The sequence below is a fragment of the Acinonyx jubatus genome, chromosome A1 (assembly GCF_027475565.1).
Source record: "Acinonyx jubatus isolate Ajub_Pintada_27869175 chromosome A1, VMU_Ajub_asm_v1.0, whole genome shotgun sequence".
Lineage (NCBI taxonomy): Eukaryota > Metazoa > Chordata > Mammalia > Carnivora > Felidae > Acinonyx > Acinonyx jubatus.
The window spans coordinates 93,844,937-93,867,796 of NC_069380.1; the positions used below are offsets into that span (position 1 = coordinate 93,844,937).

At 38.5% G+C, this 22,860-nt stretch overlaps 1 protein-coding gene and 1 non-coding gene across 6 annotated transcripts in view; one reads left to right on the top strand and one right to left on the bottom strand.

Annotated features, from left to right (window-relative positions):
• COMMD10 (COMM domain containing 10) overlaps positions 1 to 22,860 on the top strand; it is a 215,649-nt gene that overhangs the window by 188,200 nt on the left and 4,589 nt on the right. The window lies entirely within an intron of this gene.
• On the bottom strand, positions 10,681 to 10,753 carry TRNAQ-CUG (transfer RNA glutamine (anticodon CUG)). The gene has a single exon. It is a non-coding gene; the product is annotated as a tRNA-Gln (tRNA).

Sequence of the window (22,860 nt, forward strand, 5' to 3'; positions counted from 1 at the left end):
ATTAAAGAGACTACTCGTATTACAAGCCATCATCCATTTATCAAATTAAAATTTATTATAAATGTTTGCCCATCTTGTGGAACACTTGCAGAACAAGTTACTCTCAATCCAAGGTTTTGCTGTGTTTTGGTTCTACAGCTTGCAAGCCATCTTGGTTTGCACATATATAGGTTTTTTTTTCCTTTAATGTTTATTTTTGTGAGAGACAGAACATGAGTGGAAGAGGGGTGGAGAGAGAGGGAGACACAGAATCTCAAGCAGGCTCCAGGCTCCAAGCTATCGATGCAGGGCTCAAACTCACAAACTGTGAGATCATGACCTGAGCCGAAGTCGGACACTTAACCACATCTGAGCCACCCAGGTGCCCCACACACATACAGGTTTTTAAAGAAAATTAACTTCTAACCACTTCTGATCTATGCCTTGCCAGTCTTCATTTTCTACATTTTGTTAAAGAATAAGGGATAGAAGAGGGAGAATTCCTGAGCATTCTTAACCCTATTTCTGAATATTCAAATCCCATCCTGAAACACGAAGTCCGACTTCACCTCTTGTGCAAATTTGAAATGAAGGTAAAAAGAGATATTAACTGCCGTTTTGTTGTTTCCTTCTTATTTTCAACTTTTCAATCTAAGACTAATAAATGGATACCATTTAAAAAAAAGAATTCTTGGGGTGTCTGGGTGGCCTAGTCAGTTGGGCGTCCAACTTTGGCTCAGGTCATGATCTCACGGTCCGTGAGTTTGAGCCCCGCATCGGGCTCTGTGCTGACAGCTCGGAGCCTGCTTCGGATTCTGTGTCCCACTCTTTCTCTGCCCCTCCCTCGCTCATGTTCTGTCTCTCAATCTCTCTCTCAACAAAGAAAAAAATTTTTTTAATTAAAAAAAAAGAATTCTTATCTTAGTGTAGTTAATAATTATATTTTTACATTTTTAAGTCTTTTGTTCATTGTCTCCTGTTTCCTACTTTATATCTTAATCTCCAGTAAATCTTCATCCTACTAAAGGGAAAGAAATCTGATGGATGGTGTCAGACTTTAACTGTATATTTACTCTTTCAACAGGCAAAATAGTAAATATGAGATAAATATGAGTCTTGGGAATACATGAATATCTGCCAAATCAGTCCCTATAATTTTAATATTTTAAATATTTTGTAATTTAAAAGGAGAAGATAAACTAGGACCAGTTTATGGAAAGTTTGGAGCTCTAAGGCAAAAGAGGTAGAACTTTAACTGACGTTAATGGCAATACTGACCATTGTTAGTTGAAGAGCAGTCTGTTGAAGTGGCACGTAGAAAACTGGATTTGGCCTCAGTATTTAGAATGATCTAGAGAATGATGAAACTGGAGAGATGGATTTTTTTTTTTTTTAATTCTAGAGAGAGCATTCGCATGTGGGGCAGAGGGGCAGAGGGAGAGAGAGGATCCCAAGCAGGCTCCATGCTCGGCACAGAGCCCGACACAGGGCTCAATCCCCCTGGGATCACGACCTGAGCTGAAGTCAAGAGTGGGACACTCAACCGACTGACTGAGCCACCTAGGTGCCCCCTGAAGAGATGGAAGTTAAGAAAATTCAGCATTCTGGGTTTTGTTAAATAAGTTCTTAGACCAGGTGGTGGCATAGAGAATAGAGAGGAAAGGGGAAGGAATGCTCCTTCTATTTTTGGTAAGCGTTCTGGAATGAATGTTCGAGTATATTACCAATTCTGCTTAATGCATTTTGTATACTGCCTCTCTCAGATCTGGCTATTAATGCTTTGAATATAAGCCCTCTCCGTGAACTGGGTTAACATTTCCAAACCAAGACCGCAGGCCAAGATCATGACCAGTAATATGGTCATCCATGTGGAAGATGATCTTCCAAGAACATCATTTAGCTCTGTTACCAGCAATACAGATTTCAAATTAAGTCTGGCTCGTCTGCATGGAGCCTGTCTATTTGGCAGAGCTCTGATTTGCAACACAGTCTTTGGCTGCTTCTACAGGTTTCTGCAAACTTTTGCTTAAGCCAGTCTCTTTATAAATGTCTAAAAGAGAAATCTTTCTTTCACCCCACCTTAAATACCCATTGCTTCACACAAACATTCTATAATTTTACAAAATCACTGACTTTTTCCAGTTCCGTGCCACAAATGAGTAATTGTTTCACAGCTACTTGGGTAAATCCCACCAACCTTATCAGTTTTCCATTTATTAACTCAGATCTGATTTGAAAGTAAAAATTACTTGTAATCGCTTTGGGGTTAAACAGATCTAACCTCTTCCAATACTGTATTCCAGTCATCTGTGGAATAATGTACATCTAAATTCCCTCTTCCATTAATCTGTGATTTTGAAGCAGCCCTATGTGACCTGTAATCAAAAAGTGGTATTTGATAGATGCTCTTACCATTCTGTCATTTTTTTTTCCCCATCAGGATAGGAAATGCCTTTGAAACCCTTGTTTATTTTCCAGCACTATAAAAAAAAAATCCGTAAAGTAATTTCAACTTCAAAATTATTGAGAACTTCTTAATTGGATATTTAAAGTTTTATTTTTATTAACTTGGCCTAGGTCACAAAACTCATTAATATTAATGACTAGACTAGCAAGGCATTAAGGCTCTCTAATCATCAACAGATACAAAGCATTAAACCAAATTGTGTAGCTTTATTATGTTATGAGTCATTCCAGGCAGAGACCACATAGGACAAGCAAAAGCTGAACAATTCCGTTTTAATGCTTCTGACCCAAACCTTTGGTTTCTTACTTCTCTTTGTAGACACACTGGAGCTTTAGCACTCAAACACTTGAACGGAGTTCTTATGGACTTCATATGAGTACACGGCTCGTTAAAATAAAACACTTGGAACTAATCATTCAAAAAAGCATTTGTGAGTAGTAAACTTTAGAAAAGAGATAAAACTTGAGCCAGCATTTACTTTTTACAGAGTATCAATTTATAAATCACATTTGTGTTCTCTTAAGGAAGTGTGCATGAGATCAGATTTTACTCATGTTTGAGAAATTACATAAATAGGAGCCACTAAGGGATGTAGCCTACATATTCGGAAGGTACGATCTAACAGCCTCTGCACCTGTCACCAGCCTGTGCTGTAAAACAGCAGTATATCGGATTGTGGTAAAGAGAGTCGGAAGTTGTCAACCTTGAGATGAGTAGCGATTACTCTGTTTTCAGTACAGCTGAATTGTCCCCTTGCCTATAAACAACCAGGCCTTTAAAACTGGCAGCAGTGACTGTACCATGGAATGTGGATGATGATTGGGTCATTTTTGGTTAATAGCACTAATGATTTGAGACATTTGTCTACAAGAGGTTGGCAGACTTTGTTCTGCAAAGGGCCAAATAGTAAATATTTTAAGCTTGTAACCCAAAAGCAGCCGTAGACAGTACCGAAACAAGTGAGCGGAGCTGTGTTCCAATAAACCTTTATTTACAAAAACTGATGGCAAGCCAGATTTGGCCTGTGGACTAGAGTTTATCAACCCCTGGTGTCACTAACCTTCTCTTTGTCATTTAATCTGAAATAAAAACTTACCAATACTTGTCTCACTTGGTTCTTGGGAGCCTTTGACATTTGAATTATTCTTTCCTTCTTAAAACTCTTTCCTCAGGGTCCATGATAACACTTTCTAGGTTGTTTTTTATTCTTTTTTTTTTTAATTCTGCCTCTCAAGGCATTCCTCATTTCTTTTGTGTTTACAAAGTTCCACTTGCTTATACCATTCCTTAAATATTGGTGTGCATGAGAGATCTGTTTAAAATTTATATCATTTCCAGAATAGGCAAACATACAGGCACAGAGAGCAGATTGCTTGTTGCCTAGGACTAGGGTTAGGAGGGTGGGTGGATAATATCTAAAGGGTATGGGGTTTCTTTGGAGGTGGTGAAAATGCTTTAAAATTAATTGTGCTTATAGTTGTACAACTCTGTGAATACTCTCAAAACCACCAAATTACACACTTTACAGGGACAAGTTGTGTGGTGTATTAATATCTCCATAAAGTTAAAAAAATATTAAATTCTCCAATGTTATTATTTTCCCTAGATTGAAAATAAAACCCATGTTCCACCTTTTCCTCAAGTACCGTAGCACAGAGTGAACTGTCTGCCAGCATTCTCTGTGTTGAGTCCATAGTAGCTAAGGCCAGACACAGTAGTATGCCCCATTAATGTGTAGTAATTATAGTGTCTACATTTGCCCATATCAGTGCCTCACTTAAACACACTATTTTGGGGTCGCCGGGGTGGCTCAGTCAGTTGAGCGTCTGACTTCGCTCAGGTCATGATCTCACAGTTCATGAGTTCGAGCCCTGCATCCAACTCCATGCTGACAGCTCAGAGCCTGGAGCCTGCTTTGGATTTTGTGTCTCCCTCTCTCTTTGCGCCTCCCCTGCTCGTGTGCTCTCTCTGTCTCCCTTTGTCTCTCTCTCTAAAATAAACATTAAAAAAAAGTTTTGTAAATACAATTTTTACTGGCTATGTAATGTTCCATTGAATGGCAATGAATTTCTTTGAAATTAATCTTCTTTCAACCTTCCTATTTCTTAGAGTAGATTTCTTGGAAGAGTATTTACTGGATCAAAGAGCATCAGCTTTTAAATTTTTTGTAATGTTTATTTTTGAGAGAGAGAGACACAGACAGAGTGAGAGCAGAGGAGGGGCAGAGAGAGAGGGAGACATAGAATCCGAAGCAGGCTCCATGATCTGAGCTGTCAGCACAGAGCCCGATGTGGGGCTCGAACCCATGAACCATGAGATCATGACCTGAGCCAAAGTCGGACGCTCAACGGACTGAGCCAGCCAGGAGTCCCGAGCATGAACTTTTTAAAAAAACTAATCTGTACGAACAGATACTGCACCCTTATTCACAAGCTCCGGATATACTCAGGATTATAGAAAAGTAATAACTCATTAGGACCATTTTATTTTTGGACTGTGCATTGTTAGTTAATTTCATGATTCCAAGAGGATTCTGCAAATCGTAATCAGGTAGTTAGGTTAGCAGGGAACTAATGTGGGTGGAAAAATGAGCTCAGTCTTCATCTGTCACCATTACAAGTTAAAAATTTGTAATGGAACATGATTACAAGATAACAGTTTCTAATAGACAGTTACTGCCTTAACTCCATGATGAGTTGTTATTGTTCCCGCCAGTCTCTAGGACTTAGGATCCCTAATGGTTGAGAATAGAATCAGGGGTGTCCTCTGGTTATGCTGCAGATTTGCAAACGTTGCCTTTCTGGGTGCCCGTTACATGATAAATTCAGCGCCCTTCAGAACATGAAGCAAATGCTGAATTTACCCTTGTGTTTATTTTCCAGAAACAGAGCCTCCAGGTAGCCAATAAGAAGTATAAATTGTAACTAAATTGTGAAATTAATACTCATTTAGATGCACATAGTGGTCTTCTTTTCCTTGAAGACTGACGTGATGGCACAAGACAGAAAAAAATGAAACCAACATATGTTTCTAATTACCTTTTTCTTAACACTGTGAATTATATTAGGTTATTTAATTTAGGATGCAGAATGCATGGTAGCTCTTGAAAGTACACACACATCATCCAAATTTCTGTCTCTGAATACAATAAAGTGATTTTATGAACAAAGGAGAAACCCCAATTTGGGCATTGAGCTCATAGTCTTTAGAAACCACGCACTGGGAACATGATTTCAATTTAGTGTCTAGTTTACCCGGAATCCCTCAACTGGGATACTAACACATGTTTTGAGAAGTTAAGTAATGCAGCCATTCTAAATCTGTAATGATAATGCTTCAGTAATCAGATAAGTGCTTATAATTAGAATAAAGAGTAATTTCCAGAAAAAGATAGCATCACCTATAATATTTATTACAGAGAAATGCTCCATTTTTTTTTTTTTAGCTGTCAGTGCTCTTAACATAATTTCTCACTACATTTAAGGAGCTTCTTGTAATCATATTCAAAACCTCTTATCTTGCTGATTATATTCAGCAACCATAGCTAAATATTTCAGTACCAGAGCTGAAAATCATAATGACATATCAGCATACACATAATAAATTACAGTTAATGAATACTCTAAGAGGTGCATTGTGATTGGCTCCAAGTTTGTGATCTGCTCATGCATAGCACATTGTAATTTTTTTTAATGTTTATTTTTTAAGAGAGACAGAGTGCAAGGGGGGAGAGGGGCAGAGAGACAGAGACAGAATCCGAAGCAGGCTCTAGGCTCTGAGCTATTAGCCCAGAGCTGAATATGGGGCTTGAACCCATGAACTGTGAGATCATGACCTGAGCCAAAGTCAGATGCTTAACCATCTGAGCCACCCAGGAGCCCAGAATGTTGTAATTTTTCAGAGGATAGAAAATGTGGTCATGAGATGACTGCCATACACACTGTTTGTCTACACAAGAATGAAGTAATATTTTAGCCAGAATGCAAAGGACCCATACAGAAAACAGGTTAAATGTCCTCACAGCTGAAATAGTTACCTCTGATTAAACATTTTGTGACAATATGGCATGGACACTTTGACACCACTTATCTCTTAAATAAAGGTTTCTGGTTAAAAATGGTTTATTGTTCTCTTGACAGCCAAAATTTGTGGTTTTAGCTAAATATGTGCAAAACCTCAAATCTTCTGATTTCACCAGCTCAGGCAGGACCCTTCAAGTGTGAAAAGCCATTTTTCAAGCTAACTAGGAAATCAATAGCAAAATTACTGTACTTTATAGCACACATACATGCTGAATAAACAAGACTTAGGAGACCAACAAGACTACTGTCATCACTAGGGCAAATATTATAGTATAATTGGAAAATATTGTCATCATTTAGGCAAAATCCAATTATTTTGATCCTCTCTATATAGTATTTTCTCCCATGGGGGAAAAAGTAAATTTAAATTTACCAGCTACCTGGGGCGCTTGGGTGGCTCAGTCGGTTAAGCATCCAACTTTGGCTCTAGTTATGATCCCGCAGGTTGTGAGTTCAAGCCCTGTGTCAGGCTCTGTACTGACAGCTTGGAGCCTGAAGCCTGTTTCGAATTCTGTGTCTCCCTCTCTGTCTCTGTCCCTATCCCACTGATGCTCTGTATCTCTGTCTCTCTCTCTCAAAAATAAAGAATAATTTTTTTTTTTTTAATTTACCAGCTACCTTTTCTTAAAATTGAGCTCAATAAACATCTGTGATACCGGGTACTGGTGATCAATCCCAAGCTAGGCTATTGGTCTACAATAAAGAAACCATAGCCCTGCCCTTGAAGTTCCTCCCATCTATAGTACAAAGGTAGGCAATTCCATACAGTGTATTAGGGAAGGGCAGTGACTGACATGCACAAGGAGCTATTAGGTCAACTGAATTGAGAGTGAAAGGATCTGGAGGTGCCTGAGTGGCTCAATCAGTTAAGTGTCCAGCTCTTGATTTTTGGCTTAGGTCATGATCGCATGGTTTGTGAGTTCGATCTCCACATCTGAGCACAGAGCGTGCTTGGGATTCTCTGTTTCCCTCTCTCTCAGCCCTCCCTCATTCTCTGTCTCTGTCTCTGTCTCTCAAAATAAATAAACTTAAAAAAAAAAAGGACTCAAAGATCTAGACAAATGCACGTGTGTGCTCCGTGCACGCACAAGAGCTGTGGGGAGTGCTGCTGAGAGAACGCAGGGAACAGCATGAACAGAGACTCAAAGGGCATTGTGGAAAGCCTGCTAGGACTGCAGGTGTGCACAGTGCATTCAGAGGGTGCTAGAACGCGAGGCTGTAGGCAGCGTTGGGGGCCAGATTTTGGAAGTCTTGACTGCCACACTAACAAGCATGAAATTTGCTCTTGTTGTGTATGTACTGACTGTATTCTTAAATGGACAAGTGTCTTTGTCAAGCTGCATTTTTTCAAAGACGGCGAAAAGGAAAGTTCGAGTTTGGTTGACTTAACCCCAGGAAATAAATGCCTTTTGTAACTTGTGTTCCATCTCTTTGCTGAAGTTGTCCTTTTATGACTTTTATCAAGCCTTGATAAAAGCTCAGGGTTTCCACTTTGCCTACTACCCTCCTCCAGCAGCAGGACCATCCATGCCCAGGAGGTGTCGGGGGCCTGCTGGACCGGGCAGTAGTTTTCATGAAGAGCCTTTGGAATCACAGGGGTCAGTGGAGCAACAGGCATCAGCTCCATATTCAGGTGCAAGTGATTATTTGTCTTCCTCTGTCTCTGATTCATGTACTTTATCCATTGGGCTGACATATTTTTGTGTGCTTGGAATTAGAATTTTGAGCATGGTGGAGTGCTGTGTTAACTTCTATGAAATACTCCCAGTGTTTTGTTTTTTTTTAAGTTTATTTTTGAGAGAGAGAGAGGAGAGAGGGAGAGAGAGAGCGAGCGCACAGGCTGGAGTGGGGCAGAGAGAGAGGGAGACACAGAATCTGAAGCAGGCTCCAGGCTCTGAGCTGTCAGTGCAGAGCCCGATGGAGGGCTCGAACTCAAGAACTGTGAGATCATGACCTGAGCCCAAGTGGGATGCTTAACCGACCGAGCCACCCAGGCGCTCCTCTTTTTTTTTTTTTTCTTCTTTTAATTAATTTAACCAAGACAAACATTACCTTATGTAGCCATATTTATCAAAATATGTACTCTCAGAACAGCTTTTATGTATTTCTGTGTAGAATTAGACAGGGGACATAAATGTGCAAATTCATGGAGAGAAATGCTTTCTTTAAATTAGCTTGAAAGTGCAGTTTTATCTTGAGTTATCATAATAGTAAAGCAGAAAGAACAGCGATTGGTCTCACCATGATATACTGCGTATTAGTTCATCTTTGTGGGACCTGCTGCCTCATTTAGTGAACAAAAGGGTTGAGCTAGGTTATTGCCAAAGCTCTTTCTTACTACCATTTTGTGATTCTCAGCTCACTAGCTTAATTTGCTTATGTCAGGTACACCTTCCAACATCGTCAAGCCATAGAACTGAAAAGAACCTTGGGAGGTCACATAGTCAAGCTGCTTCAAAGAAGAGTAGAAATTTGCTCTCCCTCCACCTACAGCAAGCTTTTGCTTGCCCCTTCTGAAGCTGGCACCCTCTGAATCAGAGCCCATTGTAACATCTGTTACCCCCTTTGGTTGCCAGGATTGATTCCACGGATCTGACAGATGGGCAGAGGATCCCTTTCTCCCTTCTCTCCTATGTACCTTCTTCCTGTAGTTGAGAGCTTAGCTGTAAAGGGCAACCAGCCTGCTTAGAGAACGACCTTTCTTTGGTCAAGGGTATACACGTTCCTGTTTACCTTTGTATTGGCACTCTCTAATGTTTATTGAATGATGGAATATTACAGGTGACGGAAATGGCTAATGCCTGTATGTATCAGTAGAATTTCATGGGTTTTTTTTTTTTTTTCTTTTGGTGGTGAGAGCTTAAATTACACCCCAGGGTTTTTTGAACAATAATAGTGAAGATAGTCAACAAGTAATAAAAGAGATACTAGAATATATTCACAATTAACATATTGTATATAGTTATGTAGAACATAATCTGTAGATATATTTGTTAAATAAATGGTGCCTAATGATTTATGTGCTATAAACCCATTGAGCATTCAGTAGAACTTGAAATACTTATATATTATCTTTGCCCTTCATTTCTGTAACTGAAAAGGAGAACACTTCCTCTTGAAATACCTAGAAAAGTATTTTTAGATCAGTCAGAACATGAGATTAGTAGTTTTTCTTTTCCTGGCATTCTTTATTCCTGATTTTCTAGGTGAAAAGCTAATTGTTTCATTTCTAACTCGGATATCCAACTTAAGTTTAAAAGCTAAGCACTGTAAATGTGGTTTAACTTTTATCCAGTTTATATCTGTATTACTTAGAGGCTATTTTTACTTGGGTAATTTGTACAGAGGCTAATGCACTTCTCTCTTGGAAAATGTATAGGTGTTCCCAATTCCTAACTAATGGGAAGGCAGAGGATATTTTTACTGTCAGCTTTCATCAAGTTAGACCTCTCTGAAGGCCTCGCTACATTATATTTCCATGGGAATTTTGCTAATGGGTATGTGCAACATTACCCAGGTACGTGTAGACAGCATTACAAATTAAAAATGAAAAGGAATGGGCAAACCAATACATTTTTCTTCTCTTTTAAGAAATTGGCAGAATTTTAATCTTTGCACTTCGATTTTCACTTTGTGGTGTTTTTCAGATAGGACGCAGAAAGTCTAAGTTCAGTTTCAATGCAGGAGACCAGCTTAGGCGACATAAGTAATGAATTTCCTAAGTGGGTTCTTGGCTGTAATCTTATATGTATAAGGCGGAAGAAAGAGAGTAAATCTTCTAGTCTGTGTGTGTTTACTTAACAATATTAGTGACTTTAATGGGTTTTACTGGAAAATGCAATATTGAAGGCATATTTAAAAATAAGCTACCCAGTTTTATTGCCTGTATACTAACTCACTAAATTATTTTGATCCACATAATAATCCATGTAATAATAAATGTATGCCCACCATACATTTCCACATACCACGCAGAACACATTTGTGGACCTGTTGGTACTTACTGTTTCTGGAACATCCACCTACCCTAAATGTTGCAATTCCATAGATTTCTGCCCCAGGCTTGCCTCTCTTCTCATACAGCATTCTTATCTTGGGCGGTCACATCTACTCTTGCTGGGGTTTTTTGTTTTGTTTTTTAAGTAGGCTTCATGCCCAGCATAGGGCTTGAAGTCACAACCCTGAGATCCAGAGTCTCACGCTTTACCAACTAAGCCAGCTGGGCATCCTGCAGTCTTGCAGTTTTAAATATCAGTATATAATATGGAAATACCAAATGTACGTCTCTTACCTAAGTCTCTTTTTTGGCTTCGTAGACTTATTTCATTTATTTGCAGGGAAGTCTCACAGACATATCAAGCTAATTGTGTCCTAAACTGCCCCTTTGATGCTCTCCTTCTTCAGATCTTCTCTAGAGTTTCCTTGTCTCCACTGCCTCTGTCCACTTTCTCTTGCCAGAAACCTGAGAGTCATTCTGACTATTGTTCCTTCACACACACACCTCCGTTCAAATCTGTCACCAAGTACTGTCTCTTCTACCTCTAATCCACATCTCAAGTTTTTCTACTTTTCTTTATCACCATTGCCATCACATTAGATCAAATTACTGTCTTTTGCCGGGACTAACGCAGTAGCCTCCTCATTGGTTTCTCACATCGAGTTTGGCCAACTCCATTTAGAAATAAAAGCCATGGAGCGCCTGAGTGACTCAGTCAGTTAAGCGTCCAACTCTTGTTTCTGGCTCAGGTCATGGTCCCACAGCTTGTGAGTTCAAGCCCCGCATTGGGTTCTGCACTGACAGTGCAGAGCCTACTTGGGATTCTCTTTCTCTCTATCTCCTTCTTCAAATCTTCTCGCTGCCTCCCCCCCTCCCCAATAGATAAACAAACAAACAAACAAACTTTAAAAAATGAAAAAAGAAAAGGAAAGCCAAGGCAGGGGAGTGAGGGGAATAGAAGCCAAGGGCACTTGTTAATATGTAGATGTAATCATATAATTTTTATACTTAAAACTCTCCAGTGGCTTTCCATTGTTCTTAGAGGACAGATCTTCTCTTCTGTCCATCCCCAAAGAGGTGTTGGGGCTTATCTTAGTTTGGTAGGACCTCCATAACAGAGTACATCTGACTGGGTAGCTTAAAAAACAAATTTATGTACTCACAGCCTGGAGATGAGAAGTTTTGAGGTCACCATGTCATTAGGATTGGTTTCTTCTAAGGCCCGTATCTTTGGCTGGTAGATGGCATCTTCCCCCAGTGTCTTCACATGGTTGTCCCTCTGTGTGTGTGTCTGGGTCCTAATTTCCTGTTCTTACAAGGATACCAGTCATGTTGGACTGGGCTCCCATCCACATGACCTCATTTTACTTTAATTACCTCTGTAAGACACTAACACTATGTACAATTGCATTTTGAGTTACTGGGGGTTAGGATTTCAATGTGAATTGGGGTGAGACACAACTCAGCCCACAACAGGGCCTAAACTGATGGTCAATGGAGGAGTAAACATGAACAGAATGTACTACTCTGAGTAATGTCTCTATGTTCCTTATGGTCTTACCTCCACTCCTATCTTTTCATCGAAATCTTAACTGTCATTAGGTCAACATATTACCTTAAATTACTGTTGAAAAGATACCGGAAACATTGGTGCACAGGTGTCTGTTTGAATTCCTCTTTTCATTCCTTTCAAGTGGATGCCCAGGAGTGGAATTGCTGGGTCATATGGAAATCGTTTCTTTAACTTTTTCAGGAATGGCCAGTGCTTTCCACAGCTGCCGCACCATTCTATATTCTCACTAGCAATGTATGTGGATTCCAATTTCCCTATGTCCTCACCAACACTTGTTCTCCACCCCCCCTCCCCATTTAAAAAAAATAACAGTAAAACCTTGGTTTGCGAGCACAGTGCATTTCGGAAACATGGTTGTAATCCATAGTGCTCCTATCAAAGCGAATTTCAAAAACCGTTGGCTCAGCTGTGATCATGTGACATTCAGCGTCACATACTACTTGTATTGTGAGACGTCAATCATTTATCAAATTAAAAAATTTATCAGACATGTTTGCTTGTCTTGTGGAACACTCACAGGACAAGTTACTCCCAATCCAAGGTTTTACCGTATATCCTTCTTACTAAGTGTGAAGAGCTGTCTCATTGCAGTTTTGATTTTCATTTCCGTAATGACTTAGGATGTCGAATATCTTTTCATGTGCTTACTTAACCATTTGTATATCTTTTTTGAAGAAATGTCTGTTCCAGTCCTTTGCCTTTTTTAGTTTTTTATTTAAAAAAATTTTTTTTCAACGTTTTTTATTTATTTTTGGGACAGAGAGAGACAGAGCATGAACGGGGGAGGGGCAGAGAGAGAGGGAGACACAGAATCGGAAACAGGCTCCAAGCTCCGAGCCATCAGCCCAGAGCCCGACGCGGGGCTCGAACTCCCGGACCGCGAGATCGTGACCTGGCTGAAGTCGGACGCTTAACCGACTGCGCCACCCAGGCGCCCCACCTTTGCCTTTTTAAAATTGGGCTTGGGGCGCCTGGGTCACTCAATTAAGCATCCGACTTCAGCTCAGGTCATGATCTCTGGGTTTGTGGGTTTGAGCCCCACGTCAGGCTCTGTGCTGAGAGCTTAGAGCCTGGAATCTGCTTCAGATTCTGTCTCTCCTTCTCTCTCTGCCCCTCTCCCACTTGCACTCTGTCTCTGTCCCTCTCTCAAAAATAAACAAACATTAAAAAAAATTTTTTTAATTGGGCTTGTCTTTTTGTTGTTGAATTATAAGAGTTCTTTATGTATTCTTGGTATTAGACTCTTATTAGATAGTGATTTGCAGTATTTTCTTCCATTCTGTGAATTGTCTTTTTTCTTCCTCACTTCTTTTAAATCTGAACTCACATGTCACCATTTCAGTGAGACCTTTTCTGACCATCTACCACTGAATCTCCTCCTACCTCCAAACACACATTCTCTATCCTTGCTTTTTCTTCCTAGCACTTAACACCAACAGACATTTCTACATGTATGTATATGGATTGTTACCGTTATTATTATCACAAATCTTGTTTTCTGTCTTCATCAACTAGAAAGTGGGACATTTTTGTCTCTGTCGCTCAATATGTAAATGTGTATGTAGTGCCTAGAACAACCCTTGTAGGCTTTTAATTCGTATTTGTTGAGTAAGAATGAATGAATGAATTTTACACCTAGCAATGCCATTCTTTTTTTTTTTTTCTAACTGGGAAAATATAGCACACATACAGAAAAAGAGTACAGTGATTTGTCATAAGAAAAAAAAAAGCACCTTTTACCCACCACCAAGATCGAGAAATATATACATTATTGCCATTACGTCAGAATGGCCTCCCCTCAATTATGACCTCCTTTCTCCAGTCACCCAGAGGTGATCACTATTCAGATACTTCTGGTAACATCTTTGTTGCTTTGTTACTTTATAGCTTGGGTGGTTGTACCACCCAATCGTTTGTCTCTGAAACCTTTTTTACTATTGTTTTTTAAATCCCCACATAAATGAAACCAATCAATGTGTCTTCTGTGCCTTCCTCTGACTTTTAACATTATGTTTGAGAGTCATGCATGCTGTCGTATTTAGCTCTAGTTTATTTTCATGTCTGCATTGTTGCTGTACTACAGTTGATTTATATATTCTTCTGTTGAAAGAAACTCGTTACTTCCGTTTTTTGGTTCTTTTGAATATTGGTGCTATCAGCGTTCTCATACCTGTTTCATGGTGTCCAAATGTGCACATTTCTATTGAGCACAACGCTCATACTTAGGCGTAAATTTGGATGTAATGGGGCATGAGTATATTCAGCTCTAGTAAATTATACCAAAGAAGTTTTCACAATAATTATACAGGTTTCCACTCCTTCCAGCAGTATGGTTACTAATATGTGTTACTGTGGTTTTGGCTCTTTGGACTTCAACTTTTGCGAAGTGACTGATCAAGTCTCTTGTCTTTTTTTTTTTCTTCTTTCTTTTTTCTTGTCTTCTTTTGTTTTTGTTGTTGTTTTTTTTAATCAGAGCAAGACTGTCAAGCCAGGGCACTCTTGAGCAGCCTGGAGGTACCCCTCTCTGCAGGGAAACTTCCGGGAAACCTACCAAGAGGAGGACTGTCTGTAATTGTTAGTTTCTTTCCCACTTGTATTCCCCCCCCAGAGCCAGGTTTCCAGGGCAGCACATTAGCTGGAGTCCCTTTTAAGAATCTCATCTGGCATCATGATAGTTTGTCTCTGTGGCTCATTATGTAAATGTATATGTAGTGCCTAGAACTGATAGTTTCTTCACTGCAGCCTAACACTGCCACCCAGGTGGCTTTCTTTTTTGCCTTAATGAGGTATAATTGACACAACTCTGTGTTAATTTTGGATGTACAATGCAATGATTGGGTACATGTTCTTGTCCACTTTTCAATGGCGTTTTGCCTCTTTTTTCATTAATTTGTAGTAATTTTTTATATTCTTGATTGAGTCTCTGTGGCTTACCTTTTAGTCTTTTGATGTGTCCTGATGAATGGAAGTTTTAGATTTTAATATGTTTTCATTTATTAGTCATTTCCTTTAGAGTTGGTATATCTGCTCACAGCTTACTTGTGAACTAACACATATCTTCATGTCTTTTTAAAGGAGTCTCTATATATGCCAAGATTATGGAGAAGTTTGCATGTATTTTCTTTTAGCTTTTTTGTCTTGACTTACCATTTAGAAGTACAGTCCATCTGGAAGGAGGAGACCACATGAATAAAAACTGGCAGGAAAGTGTAGGATATTGGGGAGAGAATGAGTGCAATAGTTTGCTTAGAGCACAGAGGTCTTTTGGTGGGCAGGGGTGGAGGGTGGTGGCGAGAGGGCCTTGTGGGAAATAAAACCAGAAAGTTGGATCCGAGGGGTGCTTGGATGGCTCAGTCGGTTAAGTGTCTGACTCTAGATTTTGGGTCAGGTCATGATCTCATGGTCATGAGATCGAGCCCTTTATCAGGCTCTGGGCTGGCAGTGCGGAGCCTGCTTGGGATTCTCTCTCCCCCTCTCTCTCTGCCTTTCCACCACTGATGCATGCACGTGCTCCCTCTCAAAATAAATAAACATTAAAAAAAAAAGATCTAGGAGGATTGTGTAGAATAAGAAAAACGTTATTCTGCTTTTTTGTCACATGAGCAAGTATCATTTATAATAGCCTGCAAAGGGGCGCCTGGGTGGCTCAGTCGGTTGAGCATCCGACTTTGGCTCAGGTCATGATCTCACAGCTCGTGAGTTCGAGACCCTCATCGGGCTCTGTGTTGACAGCTCAGAGCCTGGAGCCTACTTCTACTTCTGTGTCTCCCTCTCTCTCTGCCCCTAACCCACTCACATTCTGTCTTTGTCTCTCTCAAAAATAAGTAAACATTAAGAAAAATTTTTTTACAATAGCCTCCAACACATCTTGAGTACTGACTTTTGTCTCAAAAAAGGGACCATTCAGTAGTGTGGATGACTCCATACAAATCACCCACCCTCTCTCCTCCCAACCAAACAGTAGCAACAAAGCAAACTAACACACACACACACACACACACACACACACACACACACACACAACTATCTTATTTACCGACTTCACTTTTATGTTTGAAAAATTCTTCATTTATGTGGAAGGGAATGTATAATAATATCTTGACCTAGCTGGCTATCATAAATTACTTCCCTTTTTTTCCTAGTGACATTTACCTATTGATACTGTTCTCTGTATTTTGTGTCACATTAAGAAACAGTCCTGAATAGGCCTTAATTTCCAGCTCTGACTCTTCTAGTTCATTGCCCATTGTTACATGGTTGTTTTCCTTAGGTGGCTTTCTTACCACAGTGTGCCTCTGTGCCCTCATCTGTTAAAGGGTCATATTGTATGACATGCCCACCTCCTTGGACTATTTTAAAGTTAATGCGAGCTAATGTAGGTGAAAGTGTTTTGAAATGTTACCAGTGTCAGGACTTTGAGAATGTATATAACCACATGAGCCTGTTCTTTATTTGTGTGAGAAAAACAACTGCAATGCTTTCTATTTAAAATCACATTTATGGGGCGTCTGGGTGGCTCAGTCAGTTAAGAATCCAACTCTTGGTTTTGGCTTGGATCTTGAACCCAGGGTCGTGGAATTGAGCCCAGTGTCAAGCCACACTGAGTATGGAGCCTGCTTGGAATTTTCTCTCTCCCTCTGCCCCTCTCCCCTGCTCATGTGTACTCTTTCTGTCTGTCTCTCTCTCCCTCAAAATAAATAAATAGATAGATAGATAGATAGATAAAATCACATTTATGGAATTAAATGTTATCCATATTAACAGGAAAAGGGAATGATATAAAAACATACAACCAAACAATTTTTGTGGGACGTATGTGGTCCATCTCTATGAAGAGTTTTCCTGGGAGTTACCCATTACAGCTAAAGCCCTAGGGTGAATTTTCTTTTTCTTTTCTTTTTCTTAAAATATAGTTGATGTGCAATACTATATTATAGTTAACCCTTGAACAATATGAGTTTGAACTGTGCCGGTCCACTTATGTACAGATTTTTCTTCTTAAATATAGTATAGCACTGTAAATGTGTTTTCTCTTCCTTGTGATTTCCTTAACGTTTCCTTTTTTGTAGCTTATTTTATGGTACATACATATAGTATATAAAGTAAAAGCAGTATATAGCTCATGTAACTTACAGAATATACATTAATGAACTTCCGGCCAACAGTGGGCTATTAGTAGTTAAGTTTTGGCAGAGTCAAATGTTACATATGGATTTTCCACTACATGGGGGGCCAGCACCCCTAACCCCCATGTTGATCAAGGGTCGACTATAGTTTCAGTTATACAACATTAGTGATCCCCTTTTTGTACATTACAAAGTGATCACCATGATAAATCGAGCTACCATCTGTTTCCATACATAATTAGTACATATTATTAATTATATTCCCTATGCTGTACATAGTATTCCTATGCCTTACTTATTTTATAAATGAAAGTTTTTTGTACCTTTTAATCCCCTTTCCCTGTTTCACCTACCCCTCCCTGCTCTGCCCACTGGCGATCACCAGATTGTCCTCTGTATCTATGAGTCTCTTTCTGTTCTGTTTGTTCGTTTGTTTTAGTTTTTATATTCCACTTATAAGTGAAATTACATACTATTTGTCTTTCTGTTCTGTCTTTCTGTCTTATTTCACTTACCATAATACCCTCTAGGCCCATCCATGTTTTCAAAAAAGGCAAGATTTTATTGTTTTTTATGAGTAATATTCCCTGGTGAATATATATACACCATATCTTCTCCATTCATCTGTTGATGGATATTTAGGTTGCTTCCATATCTTGGCTATTATAAATAATGTTCAGTGAACATAGGTATGAATGTATCTCTTCAGATTGGTGATTTGTTTTTTGTTGGGTTGGTTTTGTTTTTTTCCATAAACATCCAGAATTGGATTTACTAGACCATAGCAAATGGTGGGTCTATTTTTAATTTTTTGAGGAAACTTCATACTGTTTTCTGTTGTGGCTGCACCAATTTATATTTCCACCAACAGTGCATGAGGGTTCCCTTTCCTCCTCATCCTCACCAACACTTGTTGTTTCTTGTCTTTTTGTTAATGGCCATTCTGACAAGTCGTGAGGTGGTATTTCGTTGTGGTTTTGATTTGCATTTCCCTGATGACTAGTGATGTTGAGCATCTTTTCATGCGGGTGTAGGCCATCTGGAGAAATGTCTACTCTTGTTCCTCTGCCCATTTTTTAATCATAATGTTTGGGGTTTTGCTGGTGGTTGTGTGAGTTTTTTTATATGTTTTGGTTATTAACCCCTTGTCAGTTATATCATTTGCAGTATCTTCTCTCACTCAGTAGCTTGCTTTTTGTTGTTGTTGTTGATGGTTTCCTTGACCATACAAAATCTTTGTAGTTTGATGTGGTCCCATTTGCCTACTTTTGCTCTTACTGCCCTTGCATGGGGAGACAGAGCCAAAATAATAATGCTCAGACTGATTTCTAAGAGCTTACTGACTGTGTTTTCTCCTGGTAGTTTTATGATTTTCAGTCTTAATATTTAAGTCTTTAGTCTGTTTGGAGTTTATTTTTGTATATGGTGTAAGAAGGTGGTCCAGTTTTATTCTTTAACATGAAGTTGTCCTGGTTCCCCAACACCATTTATTGAAGAGACTGTCTTTCCTCTGTTGTATGCCCTTGACTCCTTTTTTGAAAACTAATTGACTGTACAAGCATAGTATTTCTGGCCTCTCTGTTCTGTTCTGTTTATGTACGTGTCTACTTACGTGCCACTGCCATGCTGGGTTGATGACTGCAGCTTTGTACTATATCTTGATATCTGGGATTGTGATACCTCTAGTTCCATTCTTCTTATTCAAGATTGCTTTAAGTTATTTGGGGTCTTTTTTGGTTCCATACAAATTTTAGGATTGTTTGTTGTGTTTCTGTGAAAGGTGCCATTGATATTTTGATAGGAATTGCATTGAACCTGCAGATCGCTTTGGGTAATAACATTTCAATGATGTTATTTCTTCCAATCCGTGAGCAAGAACATCTTTACATTTATTTGTGTCATTTCCAATTTCTTTCATCAATGTGTTGTAGTTCTTAGAGTACAGCTCTTTTACCTCCTTGATTAGATTTATTACTAGGTATTTTATTCCTTTTGAAGCAATTGTGAATAGTATTGTTTTTTAAATTTCTCTTTCTGTTATTTTGTTGTATTATTTTTTTTTATTACTATTTATTGTTGAGAGTGATAGAGCACAAGCAGGGGAGGGGCAGAGAGAGAGAGAGAGAGAGAGAGCCACAGAATCTGAAGTAGGCCCCAGGCTCTGAGCTGTCCGCACAGGGCCCAATGCAGGGCTTGAACTCACAAACTGTGAGATCATGTCCTGTGCCAAAGTTGGATGCTTAACCAACTGAGCCACCGAGATGCCCCTCTGATATTTTGTTGTAATTGTATAGATTACAATTTATATATATTACGTAAGTTATACAATTACATTTATGCATATTGTATATACAGACTTATATATGTTAATTTTGTATCCTTCAACTTTATTGAATTTATTAGCTCTAATAGTTTTTTGGTAGAGTCTTTTATTAAGGTTCTATATATTTAGTATCATGTCATCTGCTAATAGTGACAGTTTTACGTCTTCTTTTTCAATTTGGATGCTTTTTATTCCTTTTTCTTGTACAAATACTTTGGCTAGAACTTCTAATACTGTGTTGAATAAAAGTGGCTAGAGTGGCATCCTTGGCTCTTACTGATCTTAACAGGAAAAGCTATCAGCTTTTCACCACTGAGTAAGATGTTTACTGTGGGTCTTTCATAGGTACATTCCCTCTGTATCCACTCTGTTGGGACTTTTTATCATACATATATGTTGAATTTTATCTAATACATCTCCTGCACCTATTGAGATGATCATATGAGTTTTATCATTTTTTGTTAGTGTGGTGTACCACACTGATTAATTGGTGATGTTCAACCATCTTTGCATTCTGGGAATAAGTTCTACCTGACCATGGCATGTGATCCTTTTAACGTATGGTTAAAATCAGTTGCTAATATGTTGTTGAGGATTTTTGTATCAGTGTTCCTCAGGGATAATGGCCTGTAGTGTTCTTTTTTTATGGTGGCTTTGTCTGATTTTAGTATGTGGGTAATGCTGGCCTCACAGAAGCATTGTCTGGAAGCATTCCTTCTTCCTTTTCTTGGAATAGTTTCAGAAGGGTAGGTATTAACTCTTCTTTAAATATTTGGTAGAATTCACCTGTGAAGCTATCAGGTCCTGGACTTTTGTTTCTAGGGAGGTTTTTTTGTTTTGTTTATTTTTTTACTGATTGAATTTCAATACTAGTCATGAATCAACCTTTTCTCTTTCTTCTGGACTGAGTCTTGGAAGATTGTATGTTTCTAGGAATTTACCCATTTGTTCTAGGTTATCCCATTTTTTGGCATATAATTGTTTGTAGTAGTGTCTTATGATCCTGTGTATTTCTGAAGAATTGGTTGTAATTTCTCCCCTTTCCTTTCTGATTTTATTTATTTGGGCCCTCTCTTGTTTTTTCTTAAGGAGTCTGGCTAAAAGTTTAACAATTTTGTTTGTCTTTTCAAAGAACTAGCTCTTAGTTTCATTGATTTTTTTTTTTTTGTCTCTATTTCATGTATTTCCACTTTGATATTTATTATTTTCTTCCTTCTACTAACTTTGGGTTTTGCTTGTTCTCTTTCTAGTTCCTTTAGGTGTAAGCTTAGATTGTCTTAAATTTTTTCTTGTTTCTTAGGATGGGTATGTATTGCCATAAATTTCCCTCTTAAAGTACTTTTCCTGTGTCCCATAGATTTTGAACTGTTGTGTTCCCATCTTTATTTGTCTCATGGTATTTATTTATTCTTTCTCTGTTGTCTCATTGTTTGTTTATTATCATGTTGTTTAGCCTCCACATGTTTGTGGTTTTTCCAGTTCTCTTCTTGTCATTGATTTTATTTTCATACCATTATGGTATGAAAAGATGCTTGATATGATTTTAGTCTTCTTAAATTTATTAAGACTTGTTTTGTGACCTAACATGTAACCTTTCCTACAGCATGTTCCATGTGCACTTCAGAAGAATATGTATTCTGTTTTTGGATAGAATGTTTTATATGTCAGTTAAGTCCATCTGATGTAATGTGTTGTTTAAGGCCAGTGTTTCTTATTGATTTTCTGTCTAGATGATCTATCCATCGAAGTAAGTGGGTTGCTAAAGTCCCCTACTATTATTGTATTACTGTCATTTTCTTCCTTTATGTCTGAATTTACTTCTTTTTTTTTTTCCACCAAATCTAGTAAATGTTACCCATGAGCTATCCTGGATAATAGCAGTATCCATTGATAGGCCTGTTAAACACACAAGCAATGAAAAGCCCTTCCAGAAATAATTTTTAGTACTTACCTAGTTATTATATTCCTCTGGAAGACAGTATAAACTCTCTGTTAGAATTATCATTTTTTTTAATTCTTTTAACTTAAAATATAGTTTGCCTTATATGTAAATATCTTTTGTATCTAATTACTGGAAGAATGGGGATATAATGTTCTCATAAACTTTTTCCTAAACATTTGACTATGTAAAAAGTGAGGCACAGTACTATCTACAGATGTGTATATATATGCACACATATGAAAAATACACATGTGTGATTTAGAGGTATGTAGTTCAAGTTTAAAATACTTACCGTATATGATTGACAAGATGACAGTGCATTGTGATTTTTGCCACTGTAGTTTTATGTCACAAAGATATTTCTCTTCTTATTTACTATGACATAACAGGCTACTTTTTATTATCCAGACTATCTTTCTGACTCTTTAGGGGAAAAAAAAATAGGACCAAATAGTCAAGTCTCATTATCTATTGACAGTGATAGACAGGAAGCACATGGATATTTAAACCCATTGTCAAATACAGCCTATAAAACTACAGTAGCCAGGATTTTCTACATAGTCCTTCTGAAAGCCTATTGTTAGAGTTGCTACTGATAGCTGAGATGGCATTTTTGAATTTCAGTTTCATTTTCTCTTCTTGCCTTAACAAAGATATTAATGAACCATGAGTTGAGTCTAAGTCATGGAGTGTTTACAGAGCTAGACAATCCAAGCACAAGCACCCCTGAAATACCAATAATTGGACTGACATTTAACTTAATGCATTTCTTACATTTTTGTTGGTTCTGGACTGCCACTGATTTGTGACCAGACATGAAACTAAAGAGAAGTTGTTTGAAAACATGCTTCCTTAGTGAAAAGAATCTTCCATACATTCTCTGCAGAATGAGCAGTGCAGGTAGAGAGTTGATTGTGGTTTGATAAAGCACATTTGTGACTTTCTAATTACATTCTCAAATAAAGCTCAGAGTGTGTTTTCCTCTGAAAAATGTCACGGTCCAAGGAAAGATTTGACCACACCTGTTCCTAATATGTGCGGGACCTAAAGCATGAGTAAAAATGGAGGCCATGGGCCATATACCGAAATTTAATGTCATAAATAAAGCTCTCAAACTATTAAATAGATGCGACCTGTGCTCTTTTTGTGATAATATACCTTCAGTAATGTCCCAGAAGGAAAGATTTGAATTTAGAATTCTTGAACTCCATGAAGTTCATGTCAGAGCATGACATTATGGAGTTGAGTTTTCGCCAGCCCCCCTTTCCTTTTTGTCCTACACAACTAAATTCCATCATGACCCCCCTAAAACAACTGCCCTTGGCCACCCCTTGGGTAAACATAGCTTCTCAAATTCTAAGGATAATCTCT